The 17,393-nt window shown below is 47.9% G+C and overlaps 61 pseudogenes; all 61 read left to right on the forward strand.

Moving 5' to 3' along the window:
* The first annotated feature begins 199 nt into the window (after nucleotides 1-199).
* LOC143798894 (5S ribosomal RNA) lies at nucleotides 200-318 on the forward strand (annotated as a pseudogene).
* A 77-nt stretch (nucleotides 319-395) lies between these two features.
* LOC143798903 (5S ribosomal RNA) lies at nucleotides 396-514 on the forward strand (annotated as a pseudogene).
* A 255-nt stretch (nucleotides 515-769) lies between these two features.
* On the forward strand, nucleotides 770-888 carry LOC143799771 (5S ribosomal RNA; annotated as a pseudogene).
* A 77-nt stretch (nucleotides 889-965) lies between these two features.
* Nucleotides 966-1,084, forward strand: LOC143797296 (5S ribosomal RNA; annotated as a pseudogene).
* Nucleotides 1,085-1,342: 258 nt separating this feature from the next.
* Nucleotides 1,343-1,461, forward strand: LOC143799772 (5S ribosomal RNA; annotated as a pseudogene).
* Nucleotides 1,462-1,538: 77 nt separating this feature from the next.
* On the forward strand, nucleotides 1,539-1,657 carry LOC143798208 (5S ribosomal RNA; annotated as a pseudogene).
* A 249-nt stretch (nucleotides 1,658-1,906) lies between these two features.
* LOC143799773 (5S ribosomal RNA) lies at nucleotides 1,907-2,025 on the forward strand (annotated as a pseudogene).
* Nucleotides 2,026-2,102: 77 nt separating this feature from the next.
* LOC143797307 (5S ribosomal RNA) lies at nucleotides 2,103-2,221 on the forward strand (annotated as a pseudogene).
* A 240-nt stretch (nucleotides 2,222-2,461) lies between these two features.
* Nucleotides 2,462-2,580, forward strand: LOC143799774 (5S ribosomal RNA; annotated as a pseudogene).
* Nucleotides 2,581-2,657: 77 nt separating this feature from the next.
* Nucleotides 2,658-2,776, forward strand: LOC143801115 (5S ribosomal RNA; annotated as a pseudogene).
* A 257-nt stretch (nucleotides 2,777-3,033) lies between these two features.
* On the forward strand, nucleotides 3,034-3,152 carry LOC143798455 (5S ribosomal RNA; annotated as a pseudogene).
* A 77-nt stretch (nucleotides 3,153-3,229) lies between these two features.
* Nucleotides 3,230-3,348, forward strand: LOC143797319 (5S ribosomal RNA; annotated as a pseudogene).
* A 249-nt stretch (nucleotides 3,349-3,597) lies between these two features.
* Nucleotides 3,598-3,716, forward strand: LOC143798722 (5S ribosomal RNA; annotated as a pseudogene).
* Nucleotides 3,717-3,793: 77 nt separating this feature from the next.
* Nucleotides 3,794-3,912, forward strand: LOC143798209 (5S ribosomal RNA; annotated as a pseudogene).
* A 248-nt stretch (nucleotides 3,913-4,160) lies between these two features.
* On the forward strand, nucleotides 4,161-4,279 carry LOC143799775 (5S ribosomal RNA; annotated as a pseudogene).
* A 77-nt stretch (nucleotides 4,280-4,356) lies between these two features.
* Nucleotides 4,357-4,475, forward strand: LOC143797331 (5S ribosomal RNA; annotated as a pseudogene).
* Nucleotides 4,476-4,735: 260 nt separating this feature from the next.
* LOC143799776 (5S ribosomal RNA) lies at nucleotides 4,736-4,854 on the forward strand (annotated as a pseudogene).
* Nucleotides 4,855-4,931: 77 nt separating this feature from the next.
* LOC143798211 (5S ribosomal RNA) lies at nucleotides 4,932-5,050 on the forward strand (annotated as a pseudogene).
* A 245-nt stretch (nucleotides 5,051-5,295) lies between these two features.
* On the forward strand, nucleotides 5,296-5,414 carry LOC143799777 (5S ribosomal RNA; annotated as a pseudogene).
* A 77-nt stretch (nucleotides 5,415-5,491) lies between these two features.
* LOC143797343 (5S ribosomal RNA) lies at nucleotides 5,492-5,610 on the forward strand (annotated as a pseudogene).
* Nucleotides 5,611-5,863: 253 nt separating this feature from the next.
* LOC143798556 (5S ribosomal RNA) lies at nucleotides 5,864-5,982 on the forward strand (annotated as a pseudogene).
* A 249-nt stretch (nucleotides 5,983-6,231) lies between these two features.
* On the forward strand, nucleotides 6,232-6,350 carry LOC143799778 (5S ribosomal RNA; annotated as a pseudogene).
* A 77-nt stretch (nucleotides 6,351-6,427) lies between these two features.
* Nucleotides 6,428-6,546, forward strand: LOC143798674 (5S ribosomal RNA; annotated as a pseudogene).
* Nucleotides 6,547-6,792: 246 nt separating this feature from the next.
* Nucleotides 6,793-6,911, forward strand: LOC143800607 (5S ribosomal RNA; annotated as a pseudogene).
* A 77-nt stretch (nucleotides 6,912-6,988) lies between these two features.
* LOC143797354 (5S ribosomal RNA) lies at nucleotides 6,989-7,107 on the forward strand (annotated as a pseudogene).
* A 246-nt stretch (nucleotides 7,108-7,353) lies between these two features.
* LOC143800608 (5S ribosomal RNA) lies at nucleotides 7,354-7,472 on the forward strand (annotated as a pseudogene).
* A 77-nt stretch (nucleotides 7,473-7,549) lies between these two features.
* Nucleotides 7,550-7,668, forward strand: LOC143797367 (5S ribosomal RNA; annotated as a pseudogene).
* A 256-nt stretch (nucleotides 7,669-7,924) lies between these two features.
* Nucleotides 7,925-8,043, forward strand: LOC143800412 (5S ribosomal RNA; annotated as a pseudogene).
* A 77-nt stretch (nucleotides 8,044-8,120) lies between these two features.
* LOC143797379 (5S ribosomal RNA) lies at nucleotides 8,121-8,239 on the forward strand (annotated as a pseudogene).
* Nucleotides 8,240-8,487: 248 nt separating this feature from the next.
* On the forward strand, nucleotides 8,488-8,606 carry LOC143799780 (5S ribosomal RNA; annotated as a pseudogene).
* Nucleotides 8,607-8,683: 77 nt separating this feature from the next.
* LOC143797391 (5S ribosomal RNA) lies at nucleotides 8,684-8,802 on the forward strand (annotated as a pseudogene).
* A 258-nt stretch (nucleotides 8,803-9,060) lies between these two features.
* On the forward strand, nucleotides 9,061-9,179 carry LOC143799781 (5S ribosomal RNA; annotated as a pseudogene).
* A 77-nt stretch (nucleotides 9,180-9,256) lies between these two features.
* On the forward strand, nucleotides 9,257-9,375 carry LOC143800615 (5S ribosomal RNA; annotated as a pseudogene).
* Nucleotides 9,376-9,626: 251 nt separating this feature from the next.
* LOC143798826 (5S ribosomal RNA) lies at nucleotides 9,627-9,745 on the forward strand (annotated as a pseudogene).
* Nucleotides 9,746-9,822: 77 nt separating this feature from the next.
* On the forward strand, nucleotides 9,823-9,941 carry LOC143798212 (5S ribosomal RNA; annotated as a pseudogene).
* Nucleotides 9,942-10,188: 247 nt separating this feature from the next.
* Nucleotides 10,189-10,307, forward strand: LOC143799782 (5S ribosomal RNA; annotated as a pseudogene).
* Nucleotides 10,308-10,384: 77 nt separating this feature from the next.
* On the forward strand, nucleotides 10,385-10,503 carry LOC143800736 (5S ribosomal RNA; annotated as a pseudogene).
* A 249-nt stretch (nucleotides 10,504-10,752) lies between these two features.
* Nucleotides 10,753-10,871, forward strand: LOC143799783 (5S ribosomal RNA; annotated as a pseudogene).
* Nucleotides 10,872-10,948: 77 nt separating this feature from the next.
* On the forward strand, nucleotides 10,949-11,067 carry LOC143798213 (5S ribosomal RNA; annotated as a pseudogene).
* Nucleotides 11,068-11,313: 246 nt separating this feature from the next.
* Nucleotides 11,314-11,432, forward strand: LOC143799784 (5S ribosomal RNA; annotated as a pseudogene).
* Nucleotides 11,433-11,509: 77 nt separating this feature from the next.
* Nucleotides 11,510-11,628, forward strand: LOC143797402 (5S ribosomal RNA; annotated as a pseudogene).
* Nucleotides 11,629-11,878: 250 nt separating this feature from the next.
* LOC143799785 (5S ribosomal RNA) lies at nucleotides 11,879-11,997 on the forward strand (annotated as a pseudogene).
* Nucleotides 11,998-12,075: 78 nt separating this feature from the next.
* Nucleotides 12,076-12,194, forward strand: LOC143797414 (5S ribosomal RNA; annotated as a pseudogene).
* A 249-nt stretch (nucleotides 12,195-12,443) lies between these two features.
* Nucleotides 12,444-12,562, forward strand: LOC143799786 (5S ribosomal RNA; annotated as a pseudogene).
* A 77-nt stretch (nucleotides 12,563-12,639) lies between these two features.
* On the forward strand, nucleotides 12,640-12,758 carry LOC143798215 (5S ribosomal RNA; annotated as a pseudogene).
* Nucleotides 12,759-13,004: 246 nt separating this feature from the next.
* On the forward strand, nucleotides 13,005-13,123 carry LOC143799787 (5S ribosomal RNA; annotated as a pseudogene).
* A 77-nt stretch (nucleotides 13,124-13,200) lies between these two features.
* On the forward strand, nucleotides 13,201-13,319 carry LOC143800415 (5S ribosomal RNA; annotated as a pseudogene).
* A 257-nt stretch (nucleotides 13,320-13,576) lies between these two features.
* Nucleotides 13,577-13,695, forward strand: LOC143799788 (5S ribosomal RNA; annotated as a pseudogene).
* Nucleotides 13,696-13,772: 77 nt separating this feature from the next.
* LOC143797963 (5S ribosomal RNA) lies at nucleotides 13,773-13,891 on the forward strand (annotated as a pseudogene).
* A 249-nt stretch (nucleotides 13,892-14,140) lies between these two features.
* On the forward strand, nucleotides 14,141-14,259 carry LOC143799789 (5S ribosomal RNA; annotated as a pseudogene).
* Nucleotides 14,260-14,336: 77 nt separating this feature from the next.
* LOC143798216 (5S ribosomal RNA) lies at nucleotides 14,337-14,455 on the forward strand (annotated as a pseudogene).
* A 246-nt stretch (nucleotides 14,456-14,701) lies between these two features.
* On the forward strand, nucleotides 14,702-14,820 carry LOC143799791 (5S ribosomal RNA; annotated as a pseudogene).
* A 77-nt stretch (nucleotides 14,821-14,897) lies between these two features.
* Nucleotides 14,898-15,016, forward strand: LOC143797426 (5S ribosomal RNA; annotated as a pseudogene).
* A 259-nt stretch (nucleotides 15,017-15,275) lies between these two features.
* LOC143799792 (5S ribosomal RNA) lies at nucleotides 15,276-15,394 on the forward strand (annotated as a pseudogene).
* Nucleotides 15,395-15,471: 77 nt separating this feature from the next.
* LOC143797438 (5S ribosomal RNA) lies at nucleotides 15,472-15,590 on the forward strand (annotated as a pseudogene).
* Nucleotides 15,591-15,839: 249 nt separating this feature from the next.
* Nucleotides 15,840-15,958, forward strand: LOC143799793 (5S ribosomal RNA; annotated as a pseudogene).
* Nucleotides 15,959-16,035: 77 nt separating this feature from the next.
* On the forward strand, nucleotides 16,036-16,154 carry LOC143798217 (5S ribosomal RNA; annotated as a pseudogene).
* A 246-nt stretch (nucleotides 16,155-16,400) lies between these two features.
* Nucleotides 16,401-16,519, forward strand: LOC143800610 (5S ribosomal RNA; annotated as a pseudogene).
* Nucleotides 16,520-16,596: 77 nt separating this feature from the next.
* Nucleotides 16,597-16,715, forward strand: LOC143797449 (5S ribosomal RNA; annotated as a pseudogene).
* A 257-nt stretch (nucleotides 16,716-16,972) lies between these two features.
* LOC143799795 (5S ribosomal RNA) lies at nucleotides 16,973-17,091 on the forward strand (annotated as a pseudogene).
* Nucleotides 17,092-17,168: 77 nt separating this feature from the next.
* LOC143797461 (5S ribosomal RNA) lies at nucleotides 17,169-17,287 on the forward strand (annotated as a pseudogene).
* The last annotated feature ends 106 nt before the right edge of the window (nucleotides 17,288-17,393 follow it).

Here is a 17,393-nt window from a genome sequence, read left to right on the forward strand (position 1 = left end):
AAAGAGCCGCACTGGTGTGAACAATCTGTCATTGGCCACTCTAAGCTGAATGTGCCAGCTCTGGTTAGATCGCAAATGCTAAGCAGCTTGAGGCTGGGCAAGTTTCTTTTTTTTTTTTTTGGGGGGGGGGGGGGTTTATCAAAGCTTTCCCTTACAATTTTATATCTCTTGAAAAGACCCGCTGTGGTGCTAGTTGTCCGTCAATGGCCACGCTAAGCTGAATGTGCCTGCCCTCGTCAGATCGCAAACGCTAAGCAGCTTGAGGCTGGGCAAGTACCGGCATGGGAGACTGGCTGGGAATCCCCGGTACCGTTGACTTGCTATTTTGTTTTTCTCAAAGCTTTCCCTTACGATTGTTTTCATCTTGAAAAGACTAGCAGACGCGAAAGCAATCGGTCAATGGCCACACGAAGCTGAATGTGCCTGCCCTCGTCAGATCGCAAATGCTAAGCAGCTTGGGGCTAGGCAAGTACCAGCATGGGAGACTGGCTGGGAATCCCTGGTACCGTTGACTTGGTTTTTTCGTTTTGATCCAAGCTTTCCCTAACGATTGTATTCCTCTTGAAAAGAGCCGCACTGGTGTGAACAATTTGTCATTGGCCACTCTAAGCTGAATGTGCCAGCTCTGGTCAGATCGCAAATGCTAAGCAGCTTGAGGCTGGGCAAGTTTCTTTTTTCTTTTTTTTTTTTTTTTGGGGGGGGGGTTTATCAAAGCTTTCCCTTACAATTTTATATCTCTTGAAAAGACCCGCTGTGGTGCTAGTTGTCCGTCAATGGCCACTCTAAGCTGAATGTGCCTGCCCTCGTCAGATCGCAAACGCTAAGCAGCTTGAGGCTGGGCAAGTACCGGCATGGGAGACTGGCTGGGAATCCCCGGTACCGTTGACTTGCTATTTTTTTTTTCTCAAAGCTTTCCCTTACGATTGTTTTCATCTTGAAAAGACTAGCAGACGCGAAAGCAATCGGTCAATGGCCACACTAAGCTGAATGTGCCTGCCCTCGTCAGATCGCAAATGCTAAGCAGCTTGAGGCTAGGCAAGTACCAGCATGGGAGACTGGCTGGGAATCCCTGGTACCGTTGACTTGGTTTTTTCGTTTTGATCCAAGCTTTCCCTGACGATTGTATTCCTCTTGAAAAGAGCCGCACTGGTTTGAACAATCTGTCATTGGCCACTCTAAGCTGAATGTGCCAGCTCTGGTCAGATCGCAAATGCTAAGCAGCTTGAGGCTGGGCAAGTTTCTCTTTTCTTTTTTTTTTTTTTTTTTTGGGGGGGGGGTTTATCAAAGCTTTCCCTTACAATTTTATATCTCTTGAAAAGACCCGCTGTGGTGCTAGTTGTCCGTCAATGGCCACTCTAAGCTGAATGTGCCTGCCCTCGTCAGATCGCAAACGCTAAGCAGCTTGAGGCTGGGCAAGTACCGGCATGGGAGACTGGCTGGGAATCCCCGGTACCGTTGACTTGCTATTTTGTTTTTCTCAAAGCTTTCCCTTACGATTGTTTTCATCTTGAAAAGACTAGCAGACGCGAAAGCAATCGGTCAATGGCCACACTAAGCTGAATGTGCCTGCCCTCGTCAGATCGCAAATGCTAAGCAGCTTGGGGCTAGGCAAGTACCAGCATGGGAGACTGGCTGGGAATCCCTGGTACCGTTGACTTGGTTTTTTCGTTTTGATCCAAGCTTTCCCTAACGATTGTATTCCTCTTGAAAAGAGCCGCACTGGTGTGAACAATTTGTCATTGGCCACTCTAAGCTGAATGTGCCAGCTCTGGTCAGATCGCAAATGCTAAGCAGCTTGAGGCTGGGCAAGTTTCTTCTTTTTTTTTTTTTGGGGGGGGGGGTTTATCAAAGCTTTCCCTTACAATTTTATATCTCTTGAAAAGACCCGCTGTGGTGCTAGTTTTCCGTCAATGGCCACTCTAAGCTGAATGTGCCTGCCCTCGTCAGATCGCAAACGCTAAGCAGCTTGAGGCTGGGCAAGTACCGGCATGGGAGACTGGCTGGGAATCCCCGGTACCGTTGACTTGCTATTTTTTTTTTCTCAAAGCTTTCCCTTACGATTGTTTTCATCTTGAAAAGACTAGCAGACGCGAAAGCAATCGGTCAATGGCCACACTAAGCTGAATGTGCCTGCCCTCGTCAGATCGCAAATGCTAAGCAGCTTGAGGCTAGGCAAGTACCAGCATGGGAGACTGGCTGGGAATCCCTGGTACCGTTGACTTGGTTTTTTCGTTTTGATCCAAGCTTTCCCTGACGATTGTATTCCTCTTGAAAAGAGCCGCACTGGTGTGAACAATTTGTCATTGGCCACTCTAAGCTGAATGTGTCAGATCGCAAATGCTAAGCAGCTTGAGGCTGGGCAAGTTTCTTTTTTTTTTTTTTTTTTTGGGGGGGGGTTTATCAAAGCTTTCCCTTACAATTTTATATCTCTTGAAAAGACCCGCTGTGGTGCTAGTTTTCCGTCAATGGCCACTCTAAGCTGAATGTGCCTGCCCTCGTCAGATCGCAAACGCTAAGCAGCTTGAGGCTGGGCAAGTACCGGCATGGGAGACTGGCTGGGAATCCCCGGTACCGTTGACTTGCTATTTTTTTTTTCTCAAAGCTTTCCCTTACGATTGTTTTCATCTTGAAAAGACTAGCAGACGCGAAAGCAATCGGTCAATGGCCACACTAAGCTGAATGTGCCTGCCCTCGTCAGATCGCAAATGCTAAGCAGCTTGAGGCTAGGCAAGTACCAGCATGGGAGACTGGCTGGGAATACCTGGTACCGTTGACTTGGTTTTTTAGTTTTGATCCAAGCTTTCCCTGACGATTGTATTCCTCTTGAAAAGAGCCGCACTGGTTTGAACAATCTGTCATTGGCCACTCTAAGCTGAATGTGCGAGCTCTGGTCAGATCGCAAATGCTAAGCAGCTTGAGGCTGGGCAAGTTTCTTTTTTCTTTTTTTTTTTTTTTTTTTGGGGGGGGGTTTATCAAAGCTTTCCCTTACAATTTTATATCTCTTGAAAAGACCCGCTGTGGTGCTAGTTGTCCGTCAATGGCCACTCTAAGCTGAATGTGCTTGCCCTCGTCAGATCGCAAACGCTAAGCAGCTTGAGGCTGGGCAAGTACTGGCATGGGAGACTGGCTGGGAATCCCCGGTACCGTTGACTTGCTATTTTGTTTTTCTCAAAGCTTTCCCTTACGATTGTTTTCATCTTGAAAAGACTAGCAGACGCGAAAGCAATCGGTCAATGGCCACACTAAGCTGAATGTGCCTGCCCTCGTCAGATCGCAAATGCTAAGCAGCTTGAGGCTAGGCAAGTACCAGCATGGGAGACTGGCTGGGAATCCCTGGTACCGTTGACTTGGTTTTTTCGTTTTGATCCAAGCTTTCCCTGACGATTGTATTCCTCTTGAAAAGAGCCGCACTGGTGTGAACAATCTGTCATTGGCCACTCTAAGCTGAATGTGCCAGCTCTGGTTAGATCGCAAATGCTAAGCAGCTTGAGGCTGGGCAAGTTTCTTTTTTTTTTTTTGGGGGGGGGGGGGGTTTATCAAAGCTTTCCCTTACAATTTTATATCTCTTGAAAAGACCCGCTGTGGTGCTAGTTGTCCGTCAATGGCCACTCTAAGCTGAATGTGCCTGCCCTCGTCAGATCGCAAACGCTAAGCAGCTTGAGGCTGGGCAAGTACCGGCATGGGAGACTGGCTGGGAATACCCGGTACCGTTGACTTGCTATTTTGTTTTTCTCAAAGCTTTCCCTTACGATTGTTTTCATCTTGAAAAGACTAGCAGACGCGAAAGCAATCGGTCAATGGCCACACTAAGCTGAATGTGCCTGCCCTCGTCAGATCGCAAATGCTAAGCAGCTTGGGGCTAGGCAAGTACCAGCATGGGAGACTGGCTGGGAATCCCTGGTACCGTTGACTTGGTTTTTTCGTTTTGATCCAAGCTTTCCCTAACGATTGTATTCCTCTTGAAAAGAGCCGCACTGGTGTGAACAATTTGTCATTGGCCACTCTAAGCTGAATGTGCCAGCTCTGGTCAGATCGCAAATGCTAAGCAGCTTGAGGCTGGGCAAGTTTCTTTTTTTTTTTTTTTTGGGGGGGGGGTTTATCAAAGCTTTCCCTTACAATTTTATATCTCTTGAAAAGACCCGCTGTGGTGCTAGTTGTCCGTCAATGGCCACTCTAAGCTGAATGTGCCTGCCCTCGTCAGATCGCAAACGCTAAGCAGCTTGAGGCTGGGCAAGTACCGGCATGGGAGACTGGCTGGGAATCCCCGGTACCGTTGACTTGCTATTTTTTTTTTCTCAAAGCTTTCCCTTACGATTGTTTTCATCTTGAAAAGACTAGCAGACGCGAAAGCAATCGGTCAATGGCCACACTAAGCTGAATGTGCCTGCCCTCGTCAGATCGCAAATGCTAAGCAGCTTGAGGCTAGGCAAGTACCAGCATGGGAGACTGGCTGGGAATCCCTGGTACCGTTGACTTGGTTTTTTCGTTTTGATCCAAGCTTTCCCTGACGATTGTATTCCTCTTGAAAAGAGCCGCACTGGTTTGAACAATCTGTCATTGGCCACTCTAAGCTGAATGTGCCAGCTCTGGTCAGATCGCAAATGCTAAGCAGCTTGAGGCTGGGCAAGTTTCTTTTTTCTTTTTTTTTTTTTTTTTTTTTGGGGGGGGGGTTTATCAAAGCTTTCCCTTACAATTTTATATCTCTTGAAAAGACCCGCTGTGGTGCTAGTTGTCCGTCAATGGCCACTCTAAGCTGAATGTGCCTGCCCTCGTCAGATCGCAAACGCTAAGCAGCTTGAGGCTGGGCAAGTACCGGCATGGGAGACTGGCTGGGAATCCCCGGTACCGTTGACTTGCTATTTTGTTTTTCTCAAAGCTTTCCCTTACGATTGTTTTCATCTTGAAAAGACTAGCAGACGCGAAAGCAATCGGTCAATGGCCACACTAAGCTGAATGTGCCTGCCCTCGTCAGATCGCAAATGCTAAGCAGCTTGGGGCTAGGCAAGTACCAGCATGGGAGACTGGCTGGGAATCCCTGGTACCGTTGACTTGGTTTTTTCGTTTTGATCCAAGCTTTCCCTAACGATTGTATTCCTCTTGAAAAGAGCCGCACTGGTGTGAACAATTTGTCATTGGCCACTCTAAGCTGAATGTGCCAGCTCTGGTCAGATCGCAAATGCTAAGCAGCTTGAGGCTGGGCAAGTTTCTTTTTTTTTTTTTGGGGGGGGGGTTTATCAAAGCTTTCCCTTACAATTTTATATCTCTTGAAAAGACCCGCTGTGGTGCTAGTTGTCCGTCAATGGCCACTCTAAGCTGAATGTGCCTGCCCTCGTCAGATCGCAAACGCTAAGCAGCTTGAGGCTGGGCAAGTACCGGCATGGGAGACTGGCTGGGAATCCCCGGTACCGTTGACTTGCTATTTTTTTTTTCTCAAAGCTTTCCCTTACGATTGTTTTCATCTTGAAAAGACTAGCAGACGCGAAAGCAATCGGTCAATGGCCACACTAAGCTGAATGTGCCTGCCCTCGTCAGATCGCAAATGCTAAGCAGCTTGAGGCTAGGCAAGTACCAGCATGGGAGACTGGCTGGGAATCCCTGGTACCGTTGACTTGGTTTTTTCGTTTTGATCCAAGCTTTCCCTGACGATTGTATTCCTCTTGAAAAGAGCCGCACTGGTTTGAACAATCTGTCATTGGCCACTCTAAGCTGAATGTGCCAGCTCTGGTCAGATCGCAAATGCTAAGCAGCTTGAGGCTGGGCAAGTTTCTTTTTTCTTTTTTTTTTTTTTGGGGGGGGGGTTTATCAAAGCTTTCCCTTACAATTTTATATCTCTTGAAAAGACCCGCTGTGGTGCTAGTTGTCCGTCAATGGCCACTCTAAGCTGAATGTGCCTGCCCTCGTCAGATCGCAAACGCTAAGCAGCTTGAGGCTGGGCAAGTACCAGCATGGGAGACTGGCTGGGAATCCCTGGTACCGTTGACTTGGTTTTTTCGTTTTGATCCAAGCTTTCCCTGACGATTGTATTCCTCTTGAAAAGAGCCGCACTGGTGTGAACAATCTGTCATTGGCCACTCTAAGCTGAATGTGCCAGCTCTGGTTAGATCGCAAATGCTAAGCAGCTTGAGGCTGGGCAAGTTTCTTTTTTTTTTTTTTTTTGGGGGGGGGGTTTATCAAAGCTTTCCCTTACAATTTTATATCTCTTGAAAAGACCCGCTGTGGTGCTAGTTGTCCGTCAATGGCCACTCTAAGCTGAATGTGCCTGCCCTCGTCAGATCGCAAACGCTAAGCAGCTTGAGGCTGGGCAAGTACCGGCATGGGAGACTGGCTGGGAATCCCCGGTACCGTTGACTTGCTATTTTGTTTTTCTCAAAGCTTTCCCTTACGATTGTTTTCATCTTGAAAAGACTAGCAGACGCGAAAGCAATCGGTCAATGGCCACACTAAGCTGAATGTGCCTGCCCTCGTCAGATCGCAAATGCTAAACAGCTTGGGGCTAGGCAAGTACCAGCATGGGAGACTGGCTGGGAATCCCTGGTACCGTTGACTTGGTTTTTTCGTTTTGATCCAAGCTTTCCCTAACGATTGTATTCCTCTTGAAAAGAGCCGCACTGGTGTGAACAATTTGTCATTGGCCACTCTAAGCTGAATGTGCCAGCTCTGGTCAGATCGCAAATGCTAAGCAGCTTGAGGCTGGGCAAGTTTCTTTTTTTTTTTTGGGGGGGGGGGGTTTATCAAAGCTTTCCCTTACAATTTTATATCTCTTGAAAAGACCCGCTGTGGTGCTAGTTTTCCGTCAATGGCCACTCTAAGCTGCATGTGCCTGCCCTCGTCAGATCGCAAACGCTAAGCAGCTTGAGGCTGGGCAAGTACCGGCATGGGAGACTGGCTGGGAATCCCCGGTACCGTTGACTTGCTATTTTGTTTTTCTCAAAGCTTTCCCTTACGATTGTTTTCATCTTGAAAAGACTAGCAGACGCGAAAGCAATCGGTCAATGGCCACACTAAGCTGAATGTGCCTGCCCTCGTCAGATCGCAAATGCTAAGCAGCTTGAGGCTAGGCAAGTACCAGCATGGGAGACTGGCTGGGAATCCCTGGTACCGTTGACTTGGTTTTTTCGTTTTGAGCCAAGCTTTCCCTAACGATTGTATTCCTCTTGAAAAGAGCCGCACTGGTGTGAACAATTTGTCATTGGCCACTCTAAGCTGAATGTGCCAGCTCTGGTCAGATCGCAAATGCTAAGCAGCTTGAGGCTGGGCAAGTTTCTTTTTTTTTTTTTGGGGGGGGGGGTTTATCAAAGCTTTCCCTTACAATTTTATATCTCTTGAAAAGACCCGCTGTGGTGCTAGTTTTCCGTCAATGGCCACTCTAAGCTGCATGTGCCTGCCCTCGTCAGATCGCAAACGCTAAGCAGCTTGAGGCTGGGCAAGTACCGGCATGGGAGACTGGCTGGGAATCCCCGGTACCGTTGACTTGCTATTTTGTTTTTCTCAAAGCTTTCCCTTACGATTGTTTTCATCTTGAAAAGACTAGCAGACGCGAAAGCAATCGGTCAATGGCCACACTAAGCTGAATGTGCCTGCCCTCGTCAGATCGCAAATGCTAAGCAGCTTGAGGCTAGGCAAGTACCAGCATGGGAGACTGGCTGGGAATCCCTGGTACCGTTGACTTGGTTTTTTCGTTTTGATCCAAGCTTTCCCTGACGATTGTATTCCTCTTGAAAAGAGCCGCACTGGTTTGAACAATCTGTCATTGGCCACTCTAAGCTGAATGTGCCAGCTCTGGTCAGATCGCAAATGCTAAGCAGCTTGAGGCTGGGCAAGTTTCTTTTTTCTTTTTTTTTTTTTTTTTGGGGGGGGGGTTTATCAAAGCTTTCCCTTACAATTTTATATCTCTTGAAAAGACCCGCTGTGGTGCTAGTTGTCCGTCAATGGCCACTCTAAGCTGAATGTGCCTGCCCTCGTCAGATCGCAAATGCTAAGCAGCTTGAGGCTGGGCAAGTACCGGCATGGGAGACTGGCTGGGAATCCCCGGTACCGTTGACTTGCTATTTTGTTTTTCTCAAAGCTTTCCCTTACGATTGTTTTCATCTTGAAAAGACTAGCAGACGCGAAAGCAATCGGTCAATGGCCACACTAAGCTGAATGTGCCTGCCCTCGTCAGATCGCAAATGCTAAGCAGCTTGAGGCTAGGCAAGTACCAGCATGGGAGACTGGCTGGGAATCCCTGGTACCGTTGACTTGGTTTTTTCGTTTTGATCCAAGCTTTCCCTGACGATTGTATTCCTCTTGAAAAGAGCCGCACTGGTGTGAACAATCTGTCATTGGCCACTCTAAGCTGAATGTGCCAGCTCTGGTTAGATCGCAAATGCTAAGCAGCTTGAGGCTGGGCAAGTTTCTTTTTTTTTTTTTTTGGGGGGGGGGGTTTATCAAAGCTTTCCCTTACAATTTTATATCTCTTGAAAAGACCCGCTGTGGTGCTAGTTGTCCGTCAATGGCCACTCTAAGCTGAATGTGCCTGCCCTCGTCAGATCGCAAACGCTAAGCAGCTTGAGGCTGGGCAAGTACCGGCATGGGAGACTGGCTGGGAATCCCCGGTACCGTTGACTTGCTATTTTGTTTTTCTCAAAGCTTTCCCTTACGATTGTTTTCATCTTGAAAAGACTAGCAGACGCGAAAGCAATCGGTCAATGGCCACACTAAGCTGAATGTGCCTGCCCTCGTCAGATCGCAAATGCTAAGCAGCTTGAGGCTAGGCAAGTACCAGCATGGGAGACTGGCTGGGAATCCCTGGTACCGTTGACTTGGTTTTTTCGTTTTGATCCAAGCTTTCCCTGACGATTGTATTCCTCTTGAAAAGAGCCGCACTGGTTTGAACAATCTGTCATTGGCCACTCTAAGCTGAATGTGCCAGCTCTGGTCAGATCGCAAATGCTAAGCAGCTTGAGGCTGGGCAAGTTTCTTTTTTCTTTTTTTTTTTTTTTTTTGGGGGGGGGGGTTTATCAAAGCTTTCCCTTACAATTTTATATCTCTTGAAAAGACCCGCTGTGGTGCTAGTTGTCCGTCAATGGCCACTCTAAGCTGAATGTGCCTGCCCTCGTCAGATCGCAAACGCTAAGCAGCTTGAGGCTGGGCAAGTACCGGCATGGGAGACTGGCTGGGAATCCCCGGTACCGTTGACTTGCTATTTTGTTTTTCTCAAAGCTTTCCCTTACGATTGTTTTCATCTTGAAAAGACTAGCAGACGCGAAAGCAATCGGTCAATGGCCACACTAAGCTGAATGTGCCTGCCCTCATCAGATCGCAAATGCTAAGCAGCTTGAGGCTAGGCAAGTACCAGCATGGGAGACTGGCTGGGAATCCCTGGTACCGTTGACTTGGTTTTTTCGTTTTGATCCAAGCTTTCCCTGACGATTGTATTCCTCTTGAAAAGAGCCGCACTGGTGTGAACAATCTGTCATTGGCCACTCTAAGCTGAATGTGCCAGCTCTGGTTAGATCGCAAATGCTAAGCAGCTTGAGGCTGGGCAAGTTTCTTTTTTTTTTTTTTTTTTGGGGGGGGGGGTTTATCAAAGCTTTCCCTTACAATTTTATATCTCTTGAAAAGACCCGCTGTGGTGCTAGTTGTCCGTCAATGGCCACTCTAAGCTGAATGTGCCTGCCCTCGTCAGATCGCAAACGCTAAGCAGCTTGAGGCTGGGCAAGTACCGGCATGGGAGACTAGCTGGGAATCCCCGGTACCGTTGACTTGCTATTTTGTTTTTCTCAAAGCTTTCCCTTACGATTGTTTTCATCTTGAAAAGACTAGCAGACGCGAAAGCAATCGGTCAATGGCCACACTAAGCTGAATGTGCCTGCCCTCGTCAGATCGCAAATGCTAAGCAGCTTGGGGCTAGGCAAGTACCAGCATGGGAGACTGGCTGGGAATCCCTGGTACCGTTGACTTGGTTTTTTCGTTTTGATCCAAGCTTTCCCTAACGATTGTATTCCTCTTGAAAAGAGCCGCACTGGTGTGAACAATTTGTCATTGGCCACTCTAAGCTGAATGTGCCAGCTCTGGTCAGATCGCAAATGCTAAGCAGCTTGAGGCTGGGCAAGTTACTTTTTTTTTTTGGGGGGGGGGGGGGTTTATCAAAGCTTTCCCTTACAATTTTATATCTCTTGAAAAGACCCGCTGTGGTGCTAGTTTTCCGTCAATGGCCACTCTAAGCTGAATGTGCCTGCCCTCGTCAGATCGCAAACGCTAAGCAGCTTGAGGCTGGGCAAGTACCGGCATGGGAGACTGGCTGGGAATCCCCGGTACCGTTGACTTGCTATTTTGTTTTTCTCAAAGCTTTCCCTTACGATTGTTTTCATCTTGAAAAGACTAGCAGACGCGAAAGCAATCGGTCAATGGCCACACTAAGCTGAATGTGCCTGCCCTCATCAGATCGCAAATGCTAAGCAGCTTGAGGCTAGGCAAGTACCAGCATGGGAGACTGGCTGGGAATCCCTGGTACCGTTGACTTGGTTTTTTCGTTTTGATCCAAGCTTTCCCTGACGATTGTATTCCTCTTGAAAAGAGCCGCACTGGTGTGAACAATCTGTCATTGGCCACTCTAAGCTGAATGTGCCAGCTCTGGTTAGATCGCAAATGCTAAGCAGCTTGAGGCTGGGCAAGTTTATTTTTTTTTTTTTTTTTGGGGGGGGGGTTTATCAAAGCTTTCCCTTACAATTTTATATCTCTTGAAAAGACCCGCTGTGGTGCTAGTTGTCCGTCAATGGCCACTCTAAGCTGAATGTGCCTGCCCTCGTCAGATCGCAAACGCTAAGCAGCTTGAGGCTGGGCAAGTACCGGCATGGGAGACTGGCTGGGAATCCCCGGTACCGTTGACTTGCTATTTTGTTTTTCTCAAAGCTTTCCCTTACGATTGTTTTCATCTTGAAAAGACTAGCAGACGCGAAAGCAATCGGTCAATGGCCACACTAAGCTGAATGTGCCTGCCCTCGTCAGATCGCAAATGCTAAGCAGCTTGGGGCTAGGCAAGTACCAGCATGGGAGACTGGCTGGGAATCCCTGGTACCGTTGACTTGGTTTTTTCGTTTTGATCCAAGCTTTCCCTAACGATTGTATTCCTCTTGAAAAGAGCCGCACTGGTGTGAACAATTTGTCATTGGCCACTCTAAGCTGAATGTGCCAGCGCTGGTCAGATCGCAAATGCTAAGCAGCTTGAGGCTGGGCAAGTTTCTTTTTTTTTTTTTGGGGGGGGGGGTTTATCAAAGCTTTCCCTTACAATTTTATATCTCTTGAAAAGACCCGCTGTGGTGCTAGTTTTCCGTCAATGGCCACTCTAAGCTGAATGTGCCTGCCCTCGTCAGATCGCAAACGCTAAGCAGCTTGAGGCTGGGCAAGTACCGGCATGGGAGACTGGCTGGGAATCCCCGGTACCGTTGACTTGCTATTTTTTTTTTCTCAAAGCTTTCCCTTACGATTGTTTTCATCTTGAAAAGACTAGCAGACGCGAAAGCAATCGGTCAATGGCCACACTAAGCTGAATGTGCCTGCCCTCGTCAGATCGCAAATGCTAAGCAGCTTGAGGCTAGGCAAGTACCAGCATGGGAGACTGGCTGGGAATCCCTGGTACCGTTGACTTGGTTTTTTCGTTTTGATCCAAGCTTTCCCTGACGATTGTATTCCTCTTGAAAAGAGCCGCACTGGTTTGAACAATCTGTCATTGGCCACTCTAAGCTGAATGTGCCAGCTCTGGTCAGATCGCAAATGCTAAGCAGCTTGAGGCTGGGCAAGTTTCTTTTTTTTTTTTTTTTTTTGGGGGGGGGTTTATCAAAGCTTTCCCTTACAATTTTATATCTCTTGAAAAGACCCGCTGTGGTGCTAGTTGTCCGTCAATGGCCACTCTAAGCTGAATGTGCCTGCCCTCGTCAGATCGCAAACGCTAAGCAGCTTGAGGCTGGGCAAGTACCGGCATGGGAGACTGGCTGGGAATCCCCGGTACCGTTGACTTGGTTTTTTCGTTTTGATCCAAGCTTTCCCTGACGATTGTATTCCTCTTGAAAAGACTAGCAGACGCGAAAGCAATCGGTCAATGGCCACACTAAGCTGAATGTGCCTGCCCTCGTCAGATCGCAAATGCTAAGCAGCTTGAGGCTAGGCAAGTACCAGCATGGGAGACTGGCTGGGAATCCCTGGTACCGTTGACTTGGTTTTTTCGTTTTGATCCAAGCTTTCCCTGACGATTGTATTCCTCTTGAAAAGAGCCGCACTGGTGTGAACAATCTGTCATTGGCCACTCTAAGCTGAATGTGCCAGCTCTGGTTAGATCGCAAATGCTAAGCAGCTTGAGGCTGGGCAAGTTTCTTTTTTTTTTTTTTTTGGGGGGGGGGGTTTATCAAAGCTTTCCCTTACAATTTTATATCTCTTGAAAAGACCCGCTGTGGTGCTAGTTGTCCGTCAATGGCCACTCTAAGCTGAATGTGCCTGCCCTCGTCAGATCGCAAACGCTAAGCAGCTTGAGGCTGGGCAAGTACCGGCATGGGAGACTGGCTGGGAATCCCCGGTACCGTTGACTTGCTATTTTGTTTTTCTCAAAGCTTTCCCTTACGATTGTTTTCATCTTGAAAAGACTAGCAGACGCGAAAGCAATCGGTCAATGGCCACACTAAGCTGAATGTGCCTGCCCTCGTCAGATCGCAAATGCTAAGCAGCTTGGGGCTAGGCAAGTACCAGCATGGGAGACTGGCTGGGAATCCCTGGTACCGTTGACTTGGTTTTTTCGTTTTGATCCAAGCTTTCCCTAACGATTGTATTCCTCTTGAAAAGAGCCGCACTGGTGTGAACAATTTGTCATTGGCCACTCTAAGCTGAATGTGCCAGCTCTGGTCAGATCGCAAATGCTAAGCAGCTTGAGGCTGGGCAAGTTTCTTTTTTTTTTTTTTTGGGGGGGGGTTTATCAAAGCTTTCCCTTACAATTTTATATCTCTTGAAAAGACCCGCTGTGGTGCTAGTTGTCCGTCAATGGCCACTCTAAGCTGAATGTGCCTGCCCTCGTCAGATCGCAAACGCTAAGCAGCTTGAGGCTGGGCAAGTACCGGCATGGGAGACTGGCTGGGAATCCCCGGTACCGTTGACTTGCTATTTTTTTTTTCTCAAAGCTTTCCCTTACGATTGTTTTCATCTTGAAAAGACTAGCAGACGCGAAAGCAATCGGTCAATGGCCACACTAAGCTGAATGTGCCTGCCCTCGTCAGATCGCAAATGCTAAGCAGCTTGAGGCTAGGCAACTACCAGCATGGGAGACTGGCTGGGAATCCCTGGTACCGTTGACTTGGTTTTTTCGTTTTGATCCAAGCTTTCCCTGACGATTGTATTCCTCTTGAAAAGAGCCGCACTGGTTTGAACAATCTGTCATTGGCCACTCTAAGCTGAATGTGCGAGCTCTGGTCAGATCGCAAATGCTAAGCAGCTTGAGGCTGGGCAAGTTTCTTTTTTCTTTTTTTTTTTTTTTTTTTGGGGGGGGGTTTATCAAAGCTTTCCCTTACAATTTTATATCTCTTGAAAAGACCCGCTGTGGTGCTAGTTGTCCGTCAATGGCCACTCTAAGCTGAATGTGCCTGCCCTCGTCAGATCGCAAACGCTAAGCAGCTTGAGGCTGGGCAAGTACCGGCATGGGAGACTGGCTGGGAATCCCCGGTACCGTTGACTTGCTATTTTGTTTTTCTCAAAGCTTTCCCTTACGATTGTTTTCATCTTGAAAAGACTAGCAGACGCGAAAGCAATCGGTCAATGGCCACACTAAGCTGAATGTGCCTGCCCTCGTCAGATCGCAAATGCTAAGCAGCTTGAGGCTAGGCAAGTACCAGCATGGGAGACTGGCTGGGAATCCCTGGTACTGTTGACTTGGTTTTTTCGTTTTGATCCAAGCTTTCCCTGACGATTGTATTCCTCTTGAAAAGAGCCGCACTGGTGTGAACAATCTGTCATTGGCCACTCTAAGCTGAATGTGCCAGCTCTGGTTAGATCGCAAATGCTAAGCAGCTTGAGGCTGGGCAAGTTTCTTTTTTTTTTTTTTTGGGGGGGGGGGGTTTATCAAAGCTTTCCCTTACAATTTTATATCTCTTGAAAAGACCCGCTGTGGTGCTAGTTGTCCGTCAATGGCCACTCTAAGCTGAATGTGCCTGCCCTCGTCAGATCGCAAACGCTAAGCAGCTTGAGGCTGGGCAAGTACCGGCATGGGAGACTGGCTGGGAATCCCCGGTACCGTTGACTTGCTATTTTGTTTTTCTCAAAGCTTTCCCTTACGATTGTTTTCATCTTGAAAAGACTAGCAGACGCGAAAGCAATCGGTCAATGGCCACACTAAGCTGAATGTGCCTGCCCTCGTCAGATCGCAAATGCTAAGCAGCTTGGGGCTAGGCAAGTACCAGCATGGGAGACTGGCTGGGAATCCCTGGTACCGTTGACTTGGTTTTTTCGTTTTGATCCAAGCTTTCCCTAACGATTGTATTCCTCTTGAAAAGAGCCGCACTGGTGTGAACAATTTGTCATTGGCCACTCTAAGCTGAATGTGCCAGCTCTGGTCAGATCGCAAATGCTAAGCAGCTTGAGGCTGGGCAAGTTTCTTTTTTTTTTTTGGGGGGGGGGGGTTTATCAAAGCTTTCCCTTACAATTTTATATCTCTTGAAAAGACCCGCTGTGGTGCTAGTTGTCCGTCAATGGCCACTCTAAGCTGAATGTGCCTGCCCTCGTCAGATCGCAAACGCTAAGCAGCTTGAGGCTGGGCAAGTACCGGCATGGGAGACTGGCTGGGAATCCCCGGTACCGTTGACTTGCTATTTTTTTTTTCTCAAAGCTTTCCCTTACGATTGTTTTCATCTTGAAAAGACTAGCAGACGCGAAAGCAATCGGTCAATGGCCACACTAAGCTGAATGTGCCTGCCCTCGTCAGATCGCAAATGCTAAGCAGCTTGAGGCTAGGCAAGTACCAGCATGGGAGACTGGCTGGGAATCCCTGGTACCGTTGACTTGGTTTTTTCGTTTTGATCCAAGCTTTCCCTGACGATTGTATTCCTCTTGAAAAGAGCCGCACTGGTTTGAACAATCTGTCATTGGCCACTCTAAGCTGAATGTGCCAGCTCTGGTCAGATCGCAAATGCTAAGCAGCTTGAGGCTGGGCAAGTTTCTTTTTTCTTTTTTTTTTTTTTTTTTTGGGGGGGGGGGTTTATCAAAGCTTTCCCTTACAATTTTATATCTCTTGAAAAGACCCGCTGTGGTGCTAGTTGTCCGTCAATGGCCACTCTAAGCTGAATGTGCCTGCCCTCGTCAGATCGCAAACGCTAAGCAGCTTGAGGCTGGGCAAGTACCGGCATGGGAGACTGGCTGGGAATCCCCGGTACCGTTGACTTGCTATTTTGTTTTTCTCAAAGCTTTCCCTTACGATTGTTTTCATCTTGAAAAGACTAGCAGACGCGAAAGCAATCGGTCAATGGCCACACTAAGCTGAATGTGCCTGCCCTCGTCAGATCGCAAATGCTAAGCAGCTTGAGGCTAGGCAAGTACCAGCATGGGAGACTGGCTGGGAATCCCTGGTACCGTTGACTTGGTTTTTTCGTTTTGATCCAAGCTTTCCCTGACGATTGTATTCCTCTTGAAAAGAGCCGCACTGGTGTGAACAATCTGTCATTGGCCACTCTAAGCTGAATGTGCCAGCTCTGGTTAGATCGCAAATGCTAAGCAGCTTGAGGCTGGGCAAGTTTCTTTTTTTTTTTTTTTTTGGGGGGGGGGTTTATCAAAGCTTTCCCTTACAATTTTATATCTCTTGAAAAGACCCGCTGTGGTGCTAGTTGTCCGTCAATGGCCACTCTAAGCTGAATGTGCCTGCCCTCGTCAGATCGCAAACGCTAAGCAGCTTGAGGCTGGGCAAGTACCGGCATGGGAGACTGGCTGGGAATCCCCGGTACCGTTGACTTGCTATTTTGTTTTTCTCAAAGCTTTCCCTTACGATTGTTTTCATCTTGAAAAGACTAGCAGACGCAAAAGCAATCGGTCAATGGCCACACTAAGCTGAATGTGCCTGCCCTCGTCAGATCGCAAATGCTAAGCAGCTTGGGGCTAGGCAAGTACCAGCATGGGAGACTGGCTGGGAATCCCTGGTACCGTTGACTTGGTTTTTTCGTTTTGATCCAAGCTTTCCCTAACGATTGTATTCCTCTTGAAAAGAGCCGCACTGGTGTGAACAATTTGTCATTGGCCACTCTAAGCTGAATGTGCCAGCTCTGGTCAGATCGCAAATGCTAAGCAGCTTGAGGCTGGGCAAGTTTCTTTTTTTTTTTTTGGGGGGGGGGGTTTATCAAAGCTTTCCCTTACAATTTTATATCTCTTGAAAAGACCCGCTGTGGTGCTAGTTTTCCGTCAATGGCCACTCTAAGCTGCATGTGCCTGCCCTCGTCAGATCGCAAACGCTAAGCAGCTTGAGGCTGGGCAAGTACCGGCATGGGAGACTGGCTGGGAATCCCCGGTACCGTTGACTTGCTATTTTTTTTTTCTCAAAGCTTTCCCTTACGATTGTTTTCATCTTGAAAAGACTAGCAGATGCGAAAGCAATCGGTCAATGGCCACACTAAGCTGAATGTGCCTGCCCTCGTCAGATCGCAAATGCTAAGCAGCTTGAGGCTAGGCAAGTACCAGCATGGGAGACTGGCTGGGAATCCCTGGTACCGTTGACTTGGTTTTTTCGTTTTGATCCAAGCTTTCCCTGACGATTGTATTCGTCTTGAAAAGAGCCGCACTGGTTTGAACAATCTGTCATTGGCCACTCTAAGCTGAATGTGCCAGCTCTGGTCAGATCGCAAATGCTAAGCAGCTTGAGGCTGGGCAAGTTTCTTTTTTCTTTTTTTTTTTTTTTTTTTGGGGGGGGGTTTATCAAAGCTTTCCCTTACAATTTTATATCTCTTGAAAAGACCCGCTGTGGTGCTAGTTGTCCGTCAATGGCCACTCTAAGCTGAATGTGCCTGCCCTCGTCAGATCGCAAACGCTAAGCAGCTTGAGGCTGGGCAAGTACCGGCATGGGAGACTGGCTGGGAATCCCCGGTACCGTTGACTTGCTATTTTGTTTTTCTCAAAGCTTTCCCTTACGATTGTTTTCATCTTGAAAAGACTAGCAGACGCGAAAGCAATCGGTCAATGGCCACACTAAGCTGAATGTGCCTGCCCTCGTCAGATCGCAAATGCTAAGCAGCTTGAGGCTAGGCAAGTACCAGCATGGGAGACTGGCTGGGAATCCCTGGTACCGTTGACTTGGTTTTTTCGTTTTGATCCAAGCTTTCCCTGACGATTGTATTCCTCTTGAAAAGAGCCGCACTGGTGTGAACAATCTGTCATTGGCCACTCTAAGCTGAATGTGC

This window comes from Ranitomeya variabilis, chromosome 1 (genome assembly GCF_051348905.1).
Source record: "Ranitomeya variabilis isolate aRanVar5 chromosome 1, aRanVar5.hap1, whole genome shotgun sequence".
NCBI classification, from domain to species: domain Eukaryota; kingdom Metazoa; phylum Chordata; class Amphibia; order Anura; family Dendrobatidae; genus Ranitomeya; species Ranitomeya variabilis.